We start from the raw sequence: 13,994 nt of genomic DNA, 5'->3' as shown, positions 1-13,994 counted from the left end.
TAGTGCTATACCACTTAAGCCACAGTGCCACTTCTGGCTTTTTCTGCTTATGTAGTGCAGAGGAATCGAACCCAGGGCCTCATGCATGCAAGGCAACACTCTACCATGGAGCCACCTTCCCAGCCCCACTATGAGCTTTTTTGCTTAAGCTAGTGCCCTATCACTTGAGCCACAGCTCTAGTTACAGATTTTTTTTTTTCCGGTACAGTCGTGGGGCCTGAACTCAGGGCCTGGGCGCTGTCCTTCAGCTCTTCAGCTCAAGGCTAGCGCTCAACCACTTGAGCCACAGCGCCACTTCCGGCTGTTTTCTTTTTGCTTATGTGGTACTAGGAATCAAACTCAGGGCCTCATGCATGCAAGGCAAGCGCTCTACCACTGAGCCACCTTCCCAGTCCCCTAGTTACAGATTTTTAATTGGAAATAATAGTCTCGAGGATTTTCCTGCCTGGGTTGATTTCAAGCCACAATCTTTAGAGCTCAGCCACTTGAGTAGTTAGGATTACAGGTGTGAGCCACCAGTGCCCAACCCTAGAAACTTTTAAATCTGGTGTTACTAGTTCATTAGTACTGGAAATGATTCCCACTGGCATCAGGCTTCATCCTCTCAATTTTTAGTTACCTGTCTTAATTCTTAAGAAATGATTATGTTTGCAACTAGGTAGCCTTTCCCTCCTGTCTGTTGCTTCTTGTCTGTAAGAGTTGCAGAGTCCAAAGGTCTATTTTTCATTTTGTACTTATTTCTGTATGTTTTAGTTCAAGCTGACATAATGCCTTTAAAAACATTGTGGACTTCCTGTCTTTCAAATTATAATCCACTCCAATAGACAGAGGCCACACCCACATTTATTTTTGGCATAGGCTTTTTTTTTTTTTTTTCCTACTTCACAGTAAGAGGCAAGGTGTTATAAAATAATGCCCGTAAGAAACTTCTCTGTCTCTTTTGGAAAGTCTAAAACTGGCACGATCAAGATTCATAGAGACCATTTGTCCGTAAAAGATGATCTCAGGTTCTTAGGACTTTTAGGACTGAGCTATATACAATTTAAAATCATTTTCAGATTCAAGACAGTCTATTGCAGCACATTCTAGATGGTTTTAGTTTGAAACCATGTTTCATTTTAGACCCCCAGGCCCTAATAACTATATAGCGTTGAGACTAGTACTTAACCTTTCTATTTGGAGAAATGGGAATAGAAGGATATTTTATTTTTAATAAGAGTCTTTTATTTTTGATAAGAGCATGTTAATTTTTGAAAAGAATTCTGGCTTCTTTAAATTTCTTCTTAGTCTTCTAAAAATGAGTCAGAGAGAGTGGAGTCCACACCTGTATTTTCCCAGCACTGGGGATGCTGTGGCAGGAAAAACGGGAATCGCAGTCCTAGCTTGTGTCAAGAAAACAAAAACAATACTTTGAAAATTTTACCTTTCTCATACATAATTTATCATGCAAGGGTAAAAGATACCAACAATTTCAACCTTGTGACTAGAACATTCCTTAGCCAAACCTATTTTGAATTTTTTTTTCAAGGAACAGTATCATAAACTTTGAACTATGGCATGAGAGAGGTTAACATTTCTCTGTCATCCATTAACAATAATGTCATTCAAGCCTTCACCTGTAGTCTTAAGACTTTTCCCTTCCTGCTCCCAAACCCAAGGACTCACAGTGTTATAAGACTTTCTTTTAGAAAAAAAAGTCTTATCATTTTATCTTTTCCGGAAGTATAAATAGGAAAATTATGGTCTAGGTTGGCTTGGGCAGAAACATTGAAGAAATAGCTAAAGCAAAAAGGGTTGGGATCATGGCCCAAGTGCTAAAGTGTCTGTCAAACAAGTTTGAGGGCCTGGGAATGCGATCTAGTGGTAGAGTGCTTACTTAGCATGCATGAAGCCCTGGGTTCAATTCCTCAGTACCACAAGAACAGAGAAGGCCAGAAGTGGCGCTGTGGATCAAGTAGTAGAGTGCTAGCCTTGAGTAAATGAAGCTTAGGGACAGTGCCCAGGCCCTGAGTTCAAGCCCCAGGACTGGCAAAAAAACCAAAAACAAAAACAAAAAAACCAACCCAAATCAAAGAAACAAAACAAGTTTTAGGACTTAAGTTCAAACCTCAGTACCACCCCCCCACCCCCAAAAAAAGTATATTTAATAAGTTAACAGTGGACAAGCCATGGAAAGTGAAAATGAGAATAAGGGACTACTGTACGCTTTATCCATCTGAAATCCTCTTCAAACAGAAACAACTGGACAAGATAAATCATGTAAACACCAAGCTTGGAAACTAGAGTGATGGATACTAAATCCAACAACGTTGTCTCAAAATGAATATTACCAGCTATATTAGGAAATGTTTTTATTTTTTTTATTTTTTTTATTTTTTTGGTGCGGTCGTGGGGCCTGAACTCTGGGCCTGGGCGCTGTCCCTCAGCCTCTTCAGCTCAAAGCTAGCGCTCTACCACTTGAGCCACAGTGCCACTTCCGGCTTTTTTCTTTTTGCTTATGTGGTGCTGAGGAATCGAACCCAGGGCCTTGAGCATGCAAGGCAAGCGCTCTACCACTGAGCCACCTTCCCAGCCCTTAGGAAATGTTTTTAAAAGACATAATATTAAGTGTCTGCTTACCTAATAACAGAGCTTAAAATATATGAAGCAAAACCTGTCATAACAAGAGAGAAGAATATATAAATCTACCATAACAGTTACATATTTTAATATTTATGTCACAGCAGCACATAAAATGATGAAGCAGAGTATCAGTGAAAATAAATAGAAATGTGGAGCATCACTATTAACCAGTTAGCCTCATTTTTAACACTTGTGCAATGCTGAACTCTACAATAGCTCAAGTACATATAGATGATTCATCACAAGGAGTTGTATGCTAGATCATAAGTGTCATAGATTTTAAGGGATTTATATTCCCTCCCCATAACCAAGTTGAATTAGAGACCAAGAGCAGTGGAACATCTAGAACCACACCCTGAAATGCTTTAAGAGAAAAATCAAGAAAATTTGAAAATATTTTTGAATGGAATGAAAATGTAAACATCATTATTTATGGAATACAGCTACACAGGTAGTTAGAGGAAAAATATACATAGCTTTAAAACAACATTAGAAAAGAAGAAAGGTCTCAAGTAAGCTATCTAAACTTTCATTTTAAATTGGAAGAAACAAGCAAAACAAATCCAAAGTAAGTAGAAAACAAAAATTATATGTAGAAATAAATAAAATTTAAATACACAGATAATATAATAGAAAAAGAAGATTAATCCAAAACCTTTAAAAACAAACCAAAAATAAAAGATCAAGTTTAGCCTCTTTTGTGGTAGCTCAGTGCTGTTAGTATATTTCAGAACAAGAGGTGAAAGCTCTCCCACAGTGAAGGAAAGGGTGGTACATACATGTCCTCTTGTATTTGGGAAAACTGTCCTAATATCAAAGTGACAACCTTCAAATCCACCCCAATCATGTTTTGCATGGAGATCTATAAAAGTGAAGAGAATAGACAAACACATTTCAGAGAAGCCCACATGTGTTGAAATGATAGCAACCATTTCTCCTGGGAAATTTGCTCAGTGCAGTTTTCTATGAAAGTGAGACTCTCCTAAGGGAAGGAAAGATGGTTCGAGTTTTGATGATCACATAGTCTAGTGGGCTAAACAGGACTTAAGAGTCATGAACACATAGCTAGTTTTCCCCTTGGGATGGTTGCTGAGCCTGGGGCAGTTGGGGAGTCTGGGAAGTTGACCTGCAAATGTACAAGGAAATCTCTGCAGTCTTGGAGGGTGTGGGGGGGCAGGGTCCATATATGTGGCAGCAAATCCAGCTGCAGCACACTGCAGGATACCTTAGAGACATTTTACATTAGAGGAGACTGGTTTGGATTGAGGTCAACAGCTGCTGACTCTGCTTGCCTAATACAGGGAAGCATGGGAGGGACCTTGCTAGGAGAAAGTAAGAAACCTTGGTTTTTACTGTATTATATGCAGAACAGAACCACACCCTGACCAACTGGACTAAAATACAGATCCCAGCCATAGAACCAATGCATCAACAGCCAACAGAGTCCCAACACAAGCACCGAAAACTTACATTGGAGAAAGGGTCAACCTCTTTAATGCCTGGTGGTAGGAAAATTGCATGTCCATATGCAGAAGGCTGAAACTTAACCCTTAAGACTCCCTTGCACACAATGAACCCTGCTCAAAATGAATTTAAGACCTTAATGTAAGACCTGAAATTCTCAAACTGTTAGAAAAGAAACATAGGGGAAGCACTTCAAAACATTTATATATACAATGAGTTTTTGAACATGATTCCCAAAGCACAGAAAACCAGCAAGAAAAAAAAAAAAAAGACAAATAGGATTCTATCAAATGAAGACTTCTGCTCAGCCAAGGAGGTGATGGAGTGAAGACGCAGCCACACATGGGAGAAAATCTTTGCCTGATCAGACGGAAGAGTGACATCTACAATATATATAAAAATGCAAAGAATTTTTAAAAAAGTAATCAATGTAATTTTAAAGTGGGCAAATGATCTCAGTAGACACTTGTCAAAAGAAGAAATACAGATGGCCAACAAATATATGACAACATTCAACATCATTACAAGGACAAAGAGTGAGCTTAGGTGTGCATGCAGTCTTCCTCATTTCACATTGATCAGACCCAGCCTGTCCTATTGAGTTTACTACATGGATGGTCAGAATGCATGCACGTTTTGTTCAGGCAAGTTCTGAGTCAGACACTGCTTTCACATATGGTCAGGAAACAGTTGAATAAAAGACACACACACACACACACACACACACACACACACACACACACCCCTACAGAATACAGTAGACACACACACACACACACACACACACACACACACACACATACACTACAGAATACAGTAGTCTACAGCTGACCTACTTCCCATTTCAATATCATGTTGATCTTGTTGTAAGGTAAATCATCCGATTTACCTTAATCATTGATTAACATCCACATTTTAAAATATAAAATATTGGAGTCTTTATTATACAGTGAACAGGCTGCAGGCCTCCAGTTGTTACACAAGCCTGAAGCACGCAAATACACATAACACAGCTAGGAAACATGCTAAAGAGGAAAGAAATAACAAAAACAAGAATTGGGACTCCATGATGACTGGAGACAGCCAGGAGACAGGACACAGGACATGATCACAGAGACATGCGTGGAATGGTGATGTCCTGGCTGCTAAGCTGGTCTGGGCCTAAATAGGTGGGCCCTGGGGGCAGATCCTCAGGAAATTCCCAGTCCCAGGCACTGGACTGACAGATTCAGTAACCTAACAGCCAAATGCCTGCCGCTGCCTCTGGGGATCCTGGCACACCCATTACCTGGGAGGCAGGTGTTGGAGGGATGGGGAATTTCTTCCCTCAGCATGAAGACAAGATGCCAGACCCTACCCAGCCACCATATGGCCAATAGGGCACTGGCCAGACCTGACCTCCTTACTTCAATCTTTTTGCTTTATTTTGAAAAAGTTCTGAGAAGATTGATCCTTTTCTCTAACTCTTCTTTCCCTTGTCTAGAGACTTATACCTAGTTTTCTTTTTCATTTTTTTCATAATTGTCTTAGGAGAAAGCATGAAATTTAAAACATTCGGGATGAGAAAAGAGGGCTAGTGTGTCTTTTTGCTCCCTTCTGTGAATTCAAGGATCAGTGTGCCACCTTGACCCATTGGTTCCTAGTCTTCTAATTCTTCTCTCCTTCCTAGTTTCTCTTACTGGTTGATTTCTGGGATGCTTTTCCCATTTCCCCAATGGCATCAGCACTGGGCTTGATGCTAGCACCTCTACCCCTTACCATGTGATTACTCCACATCTATCTCCAAGTTCATTTCTAAGTTTTCATACTTGGAATTCATTTAGTAACTTCATCATTTCTATCAGCCAGAATTTTTTGCAGGATCTCAAATACTGAAAGGCCTCTCTTTTTCCCTCCTTTCCTCTTAAATTGTTAAATTCAAATATTCTTTCATCCATATGATATCTCCCCACCTCTCTCTCTTCCCTGCCTCTCCCACTTCAGTAGATGGCATTGCCATTAGATCTGAACTTTTTCAGCTTTACTCCCTCTCTCACACCCTTGTTATCTATATCTGTCATCCATCCTTGGCTTGCTTTTGATTGTAAAGACCTGTTTTTCCTTTTTAACAAAGTAAACTCCAGCATTCCTGTCCCTGTCTTCTCTTAGATATGTTCCATATATAGGCTCTTTCCTTTGATTTCTTCTTTTTACTAGCATTACAGATGATTTGGAAAGTGATCAATAACATTTTAGGATGCTTACTAAGGAGTTAGCTTCCCTTTCAGACTATGCCAGGTTTCTTAGAAGAGTACAAGCTTACTAGATAATTCCACTTCCTTATATTTTTCTGTTTATTTTTGTTTTGTTTTGTTTGTGTTTTGTTTTGGTAGAACTAGAGTGTATGTTTGCTAGGAAGGCACTCTACCACATGAGCCATTCCCTTAGCCCCTTCTGCTTTAGTTATATTTTGAATAGGTTCTGATGTTTATACCTAGGCTGACTGGACTACGATCCACTTACTTCTACTTCTGATATTGTTAGAGTAACAGGCACACATTGCCTTGCCCAGCTTTTACTGGTTAAGATTGTACCTAATGAAAGTTTTTGCTGTGGCTGGATTTGAAACATGAGCCTCCGGATCTCTATCTTCTGAGCTAGGATTATTGTTCTTTTATTACTGTACTGATATATCTCTCTAAGGTCATTGGTGACTTAAGTTTTCAGCCTCCTTCTGTCCTACAGAGAGGACAGGACAGGATTCCTTTTCCTTTTACTCTTCCTCTCTGACTTCAAAAATGGGTATCAATCTTTTGTGGAAAGTCTCTCCTCAAATAAACCATTTAGATGAGCAAACTGTTGCATTGACTTTGTGTAGTGAGAGAGACTACAGAGATGAGGTGGAGCAAATGAGGTGGAGTTTTTATGGATTACAGAGTAGACTCTGAAGTTTTAAGACTGGATAGAGGAAATGAAGTGAGACATTGGATTAGTTGGTTTCTTCAGGGTATGGTTGATGAAAACAGCACATGATTCCCTGCTTAAAAAGAAAATTCTTTGGAAGTTCAGGATGTTCTATTTACTATTATAACTGAAGCTTGATGATTGTGCTAGTTCTCAGTGTTGCATAATTGATCCAGTGTTTATTCTGGTCCTCACATCAATGAAGTTTTAGCCATTTATTTCCATTGCAGTTGCCCTGGTTTCTTCTCATTTTGATTATTATTACAATATATTTTCTGGCTAATGAATATTCTCACAGTAACTCATACCCCAAAACAAGAGCCACATTTAAAAATATAAATTTGAGTGTGTTTTCTAATGAAAACACCTGATGTTTTCAAGTGAAAATACACTTGATGACTCATTTTATGTATAAAAAAAAATCAGTGAGCTGGATCTAATGTTAAACTCTTGCAATATGATTTCATCCTAAAACTCCACTGTCAAGACCCTCTTCTCCTTCTCTACATTTAGTATACCAAGCCTTCTCCCACACATTCCCTGTACTAATTAATTTTCTCCCAAATACCATTGACCCCTGTGTCACTGATAACACTTGTTATATCTGCCTTAAATAAGGGCTTATTCACATTTGTATTTTTTGGAGATTGGGTGCCTTGAGAACAAGAACTGTTTCCTACTCAACTTCTTACCTCCTTACTCATTGGAATAGTGATTAAGATGCAAGTGTTGGCTGAATTTTAAATCATTTAAGCCAAGTTTAAACATCAAATAATGTATTTCCCAAAATTTTTAGGAGATTGACATTAAATATATGAGAGGAAATATTGTATCTTCTATTTTAGAAGTCTTTGAGTGCGACTTGAGATTTTTATTTTAGGTTCTTAAATTATACATAGTATAAGTAATGTCAATTTTACAGTACTTCATATAACTCTTTTATGGTCTTTCAAGTGTAATCATCTAATTGGTTTCTCTAAGCTACATATCAATTCTTTTAATTTCATTACTTCCTTTCCATTTGCTTTCAGATAAAGATGAATGCCATGTGTCATCCCATGTGGAAGTTTTGAAGTTAGAAAACATTTGCTAGCACAGATCATCTCAAGTAAGTCTGTGTTCACATCTATCTGCATTAGCATCAGCTAACTCAACGTTGATGTCAGATTTCTTGGACTATCTCAAAATCATCTTGAATATGGAATCATTGGTCTCAGAAAATGGTGGAAAATAATTTGTTAAATTCCATATGCTTAATAAGATGTAGCATTTAAACTCATGGTTGTATTTTAAAGTTGAGACTAATACCTCAGAATCATCCTTCTATTTGAAATAAGTCTAATTATGAAGTCTTAATTATGTGCTTTCAATTTTTTTTCCTTTCTAGCTAATATTTTATTTTTCAATTTTTTAAAGTTTTCTTTTTTCTGTACTGGGATTCAACTCAAGGTCTTGCTATCTAGATGTTCTAGCACTTGAGTCATTTCCTCTAGCCCTTTGGCGTTTTTGTTTCATTTTTTGTGTATTGTTCTGCTTTAATTATTTTGGGGGAGCACAATGTCTCACATTTTTTACCTGGCCATCCTGACATGTAATCCTCCTATTTATGCCTCCCATGTAGATGGGCTGACGGATGTGTGCCACCACACTCTACTGTTGGTTGAGATGGAGTCTCCTGACTTTTTGTCTACTTGGCCTTGAACCACAATCCTTCAGCTCTCTACCTAAAAATTACATGGCTATTATCACACGGTGAACTACCACAACCAGTCAGGTTTTGTTTTCATATAGTGTTTCTAAATTATTTATATGTTCATATTAAAGAGAATAATTTATTAATTAAGACAAGCTTTAAATATTTGCTAACGGTTCAAAAAAAAAAAAAAACCTTGGCTTTGAAAAGTCATCATAAGTAACCTCAGTTGTTACTGGGTATTCTACATTCATTCTGTCTTCTCCATCTAATCTGCTGCCACATAAATCTTCGCATAGAACCACTTTGGTAATTTTAAAACCTCAGGGTTTCTGGTCTCTGCTGGATGGAATCCATGTTCCTTTTACTGGCATTCAAATCCTCATCATACTCCCCAAACATCCCCACCTTGTGACAGCTGGACTCTCCCTGAATTTGCATTATCTTCCATGCATCTGTCTTCTGCTGTTTTGCTGTTTGTACTCCTTGTATCCCCTCCTTTTCTGTTTTCTCTGTGCCTTGAAACACCTTGTAATCCTCTGCATGAAACTTTCCCTGATTACACCAGCTGGAAGCAGTAGCTCTTTCTATTCTTTGTGGTGACTGCATCTAAAAAATTTGTTAGTCTCTGTAATGGCACTGTTTTCATGCAACCTTATCATTTGTGTTTGTGTCTATCATGGCCAGCCTAGGTTGTAAGGATATAAATCCAAAGGTCTTGTCTGACTAAATTTTTCCCCACAACACTCACTACAGCTTTTTTAATAGTGCTCAGTAAATAATTGTAATTAAGAATGTATTTGGCTTTTTCTCCCACCCTCTCCTCTATCTTTCATCCTCATAGTCACATACAGCTTATATTCATGGTAACTGTTCTTTCTTATCCAAGGAAAATACCAACCCTGGTGTCCTTAACAAGATGCAGTTACTCCCCAGCCTAGAAACAATCTGTATCTCAGAAATTAATGTCTAGTTCTATTGTTTGGAATGCAGAAAGCATTTTTCCACAAAAACAAGGTTATAAATAGTATTTGGATTCTTTGTCCTCCTTCCCAAGACTATTTAACTCACAAGTATCAGTGCTATTTTAACCACAGACAGCCACCATGTACAACCCTGTTTTGTGGAGAAATTACAGTTTTGCACATGGAAGAATATCTCTCATGTTCTAGATATGCGACAGCAACTTTCTGTGCTTAGCTGTAGCTCTAGTGGTGACTCATATTGGCTATTCTCCTACCAGTAGCTTTGTAACTTTCAGTACTTGGATCACAATACCTATAGGTTACTGATTCTCTCATGTCATCTAAATTAAGGGAAAACAAACACTGTCTCTCTAGTTCTTCTCTCAGTGGACAAGGATGAGATTTTAGACATCCTTTTCACGTTAAAGAGGGCAGTGGTTTTTTTGTAAGCCAGATGTTGACAAAGTAGGAACTGGTTTACTATTTCCTCCTTTCTTCACTTCCACAAATAGCAGCATGTGGATACATGGAAAATATGCAATCGTAGAAAATAGTTCTAACTATAGAAAAAACATATTTATAGGTATCTTCCCTTTATTTGACATCACATCAGTTTTTGTGAATAAGTGATTATCATTTCCACACAGGTATAATGATGTGTCTAGGGAAAAACATGTCAGTGTGTGCATAAACAGCACTCAAAGCTGACAGTTTGGGTTGTCAGGCTGTAAGAAAAAAACACTTCTTAAATTTCAGATATTTAATTTATTCAGTCATCATAGTTATCAAGCACATGGATATCTTTGCTTTTAATACTGTTGTCTGTTAGTGCTAGAGGCTAGGGAATGGGAACAAAAGATCTTACAAAAAGTTTACTTCCCTCACAAGCCTGAAATACAGGAAGCAAACTATTAAAAAAAATTCACAGTGGAAACAATGTCATTAATTACCATAAAATATTTTATGGCAGTTCAGGATTAGCACAATGGCAATGTATCACCATCAATATTATCATAATTACATTGGATCCAAAGATAGTGGGGGCATCCCACTTCATTGTGAACAGTGGTGAAGTTGTAAATAAAGAGCTGGAGAGTAATGACAGTTCCAGGTTGGATTACTGGCATGAATGGAGGCCTGGAGAACACAAACAGACAAATACTCTTATTGGCTGGAACAGAAGAGTTACTTCATGTTGAGCAAAGTAATGGGTGGGAAAATTAGATCTGTGGCACAACCCTGGCAGGGCTGTAAGAGTCATTCAGATAGTTGAAAGCTACAAGTCCCTGGATCTTACCCCAGAACTACTATGTAGAACTTGTGTGGCATGGAGCATGCGCCTATTTATTTTGTAGAGCTCCCACACAGGTTCTGATATTCAGCCAATGTTGAAAACTCCTAGCTTAGAAGAATGGGCCAAATTTAGGAAAGCTGAGTGACCTCCTGAGGAGTTGGATTTCTGTCCTTGAGCAGTTGGGAGCCTCTGGAGGTTTGTTAGTTGACTGACACAATGCTTTAACTACATATAAATGGAGAAGAAATAAGAAACTACTTGAATATCAGAGCAGTATTAGTGTTAAAAAAAAAAAAAAGGAGACTTACGTTTTTAAGTGCACTTAAATGTGTGGGAGCTGATGATGTCAGTCTTGACCTCAGCATAATTTCTTTTAGAAACTGATTATACAACTTCACCCTCATTACTTTGATCTCTTTTCTCTTATGACCTGGCAACTTAAACAGTAATTTCATCCTGTTTGCATTTAATGGAAGGAGACCATTGTCTATTCATGTACATGTCTAACTCCTAATAGCAAGTGAAGTTATGTGTATGAGGAATATGACCTTTGACATGATTGTAAAGCATTTAATAATCTCTCACATATGCATAACACAATCCCAGTCCTGCAGGATCTTGCCAAGAGCCACTCAGGTATAAGGTTGGCACACACTTCTCTAGCATTAAGTTGAAACTTGAGAAAATGTTATAAACCAAATGGTACATTGTAATAATTTTGCATCATACTTGATAATTGCTTAATTTCCTGGTGGCAGACTATGCATTCCTTTTAAATATAGCTTCTCTCCATACATTGTACTTCTCCATCTCCCTGCCCCAATTCTGTGATCAGGGCAGCCTCTTACCTTCCATTCAGTCTCCAGGTCTACTGGTCTCCATCCATAAGTGCCTTAGATTTGTTCTCATCCAAGCAGCACAGCAGGGTCTTTCAGGAACCAGGTTCCAGTTCTCTTGTGGTGCTAATCCTGCCTGTCTTTTGTTCCTAGGAACAAAGTGGGACATGATAGCTACTTTAGTACCTTACTCAGGAGTCCCAAAACAATGCCACATGTTGAAGAAATAATCCGTAGCTCTTTCATGTGATTTAAATTATTTATCTTTGGAGACAAATATATTCATTAGATACCAGAGAATAAGTTCAAAGCCTGAAGTTTTGATGTAACCCATCTCATTTTAAGGCTGAAAATCAGTGAATTTTTAAAGAATAATTATTTGTAGCTGAGCCTGAGCATCACACACCGTAATCTAGCTACTTAGGAGTTCTGCGGATCAAGGATCCAGCCAGAAGAGTTTGAGAAACTCTGTTTCTAATTAAACAGGAAAAAAAAACTGAACTAAAGCCATGTCTCAAGTGGTAGAACACCAATTGTGAATGAAAAAGCTGAGCAAGAGCACTTGTATCAGGAATAAACAATCTTCTTTTTTTAGCTATTTAATAGTACACACTTGAGAACAATTTGTACTATAATCACTTTTGCCTATGACACTGAATTTTTTTTATCATTTCATCAGTAATGAAATAACTTTTGGGGGTATTTAAGTTGGGTATTAAATGTTTATGTACATCGTGAATGGTTTGTTTAGAATTAAAGGACCAGGTAGAAGGAAAGAGTAGGGAACTCCTTTCGCGTTCCCACTTCTGTATCCATTGCCATTCTAACTCTATTTTGTGAATGAGTATATTGGGATTTTGAGAGGTTTGGAACACTTACCTGAGACCAAACATGAGGTAAGCAATGTAAACAGCATAAATGGGTTGTGGTTTCAAGTCTGTCTAAACAGCCTGCTATTGTATGTCTGCATGATTTCACTTGGTGGGAAACAAACTGAGGAAGTTTGAGTTCAAGCTTTACCTCTGTCACTTAGCAGATTATTTCATCCTCTGAGTGTCAGTTTCCTGGTCTAGAATAAAGGTATTAAAAGTTTTCTTCACCAAAAGGTCAATAAATGGCTTGTGTGAAAATGAGCTAGTGAAAGATTCAGTATAATTCAGTGGAAGTTTAGGAGATACTTAATTCAGAAAGAGAGAGAGAGAGAGAGAGAGAGAGAGAGAGAGAGAGAGAGAGAGAGAGAGAGAGAGAGAGAGAGAGAGAGAGAGAGAGAGAGAGAGAGAGCACAAACAAATGAAATGACTTGGAGAGGTTTTGTGGTATTTCACTTCTTAGCATTTCTACAAACTTTCCAAAAAGAATGTTGGTCAGTTTTGCAAATCCCAAACACTGTGGTGTGCCAAAGTGCATCAGTGTGCATTTAATATTTTGGCATAGCACAGTGTCCTGGCCACATACCAAATACCTCCTTTCCCTTACCAGAAGCAATCATTAGATTCTTTGCCATACTAAATAGGTCTGAACTCTGGAAGATGCATCTTGCCAGTGGGGATTGTAATGCAATCCTCGTGGCAATGTGACTTATTGGACTAAAGTCGATGTTAATGTTCTCAGAACAGTGTTTTCCCCCCACATTTTGGAAGTTTTAGAACAAACCTGAAGGATAAAGTCTCATTTGTAAGACTGTTTTCACAAAGTTGCTTTTCAAAAATGTTTTCAGGTTTCTGGACAACTTTGAACTCATGCTTTCCTAGGCTGTGAGTTATAACATACTGAAAGATAATCATAGGTTATTGGAAGCCACTTGTGCTCCCCTCCCCAGGGTACATATAAGAAATAAGAAATTTTGGGAGTTCATTAAACAATGAGGAGAGTATTATGAATGCCATGGTAGTAAGACTTATGCAAAATCACTAACCTGTTAAAAATTACAAGCCACTACCTAAAAGATACTTGCTGGAAAAATAGAGACGTAGCATTAATTAGACCTCAGATGTGGATCCAGATAAATGTGCCCTCTGTTTTGGGTATATGTGACTCCTAGCCATATGCCACACACAGCATCCCAAAGAGGGTTCTCTAGTCTTGAGTTATGACTTCACCATGACCCACAGAGCCATGGTTGTGACTGCTTCCTAGATCTGGTAGATAGATGACCCCAGTTAGGACCAGGTCATGTG

General features: G+C 38.2%; 1 protein-coding gene across 14 annotated transcripts in view; it reads left to right on the top strand.

The window, feature by feature from the left end:
• The window catches only part of LOC138805113 (zinc finger protein 438-like), a 146,396-nt gene that overhangs the window by 53,728 nt on the left and 78,674 nt on the right, over window positions 1-13,994 (top strand). For 8 of the 14 annotated variants that reach the window (XM_069989683.1, XM_069989691.1, XM_069989685.1 and 5 more), the window contains 2 exons: window positions 8,061-8,137; window positions 8,651-8,803. The gene's annotated coding sequence lies outside the window, so the exon portion shown is untranslated. Of the gene's footprint in view, window positions 1-8,060; window positions 8,138-8,650; window positions 8,804-13,994 lie in introns of those variants that run through there. The other 6 variants (XM_069989696.1, XM_069989684.1, XM_069989693.1 and 3 more) reach the window with 3 other exon arrangements.

The sequence above is a fragment of the Dipodomys merriami genome, unplaced genomic scaffold, assembly GCF_024711535.1.
Source record: "Dipodomys merriami isolate MVZ:Mamm:240054 unplaced genomic scaffold, mDipMer1.0.p SCAF_387, whole genome shotgun sequence".
Lineage (NCBI taxonomy): Eukaryota > Metazoa > Chordata > Mammalia > Rodentia > Heteromyidae > Dipodomys > Dipodomys merriami.
The sequence above is the reverse complement of the archived record's forward strand: the minus strand, read 5'-3'. Positions and strand labels throughout refer to the sequence as shown.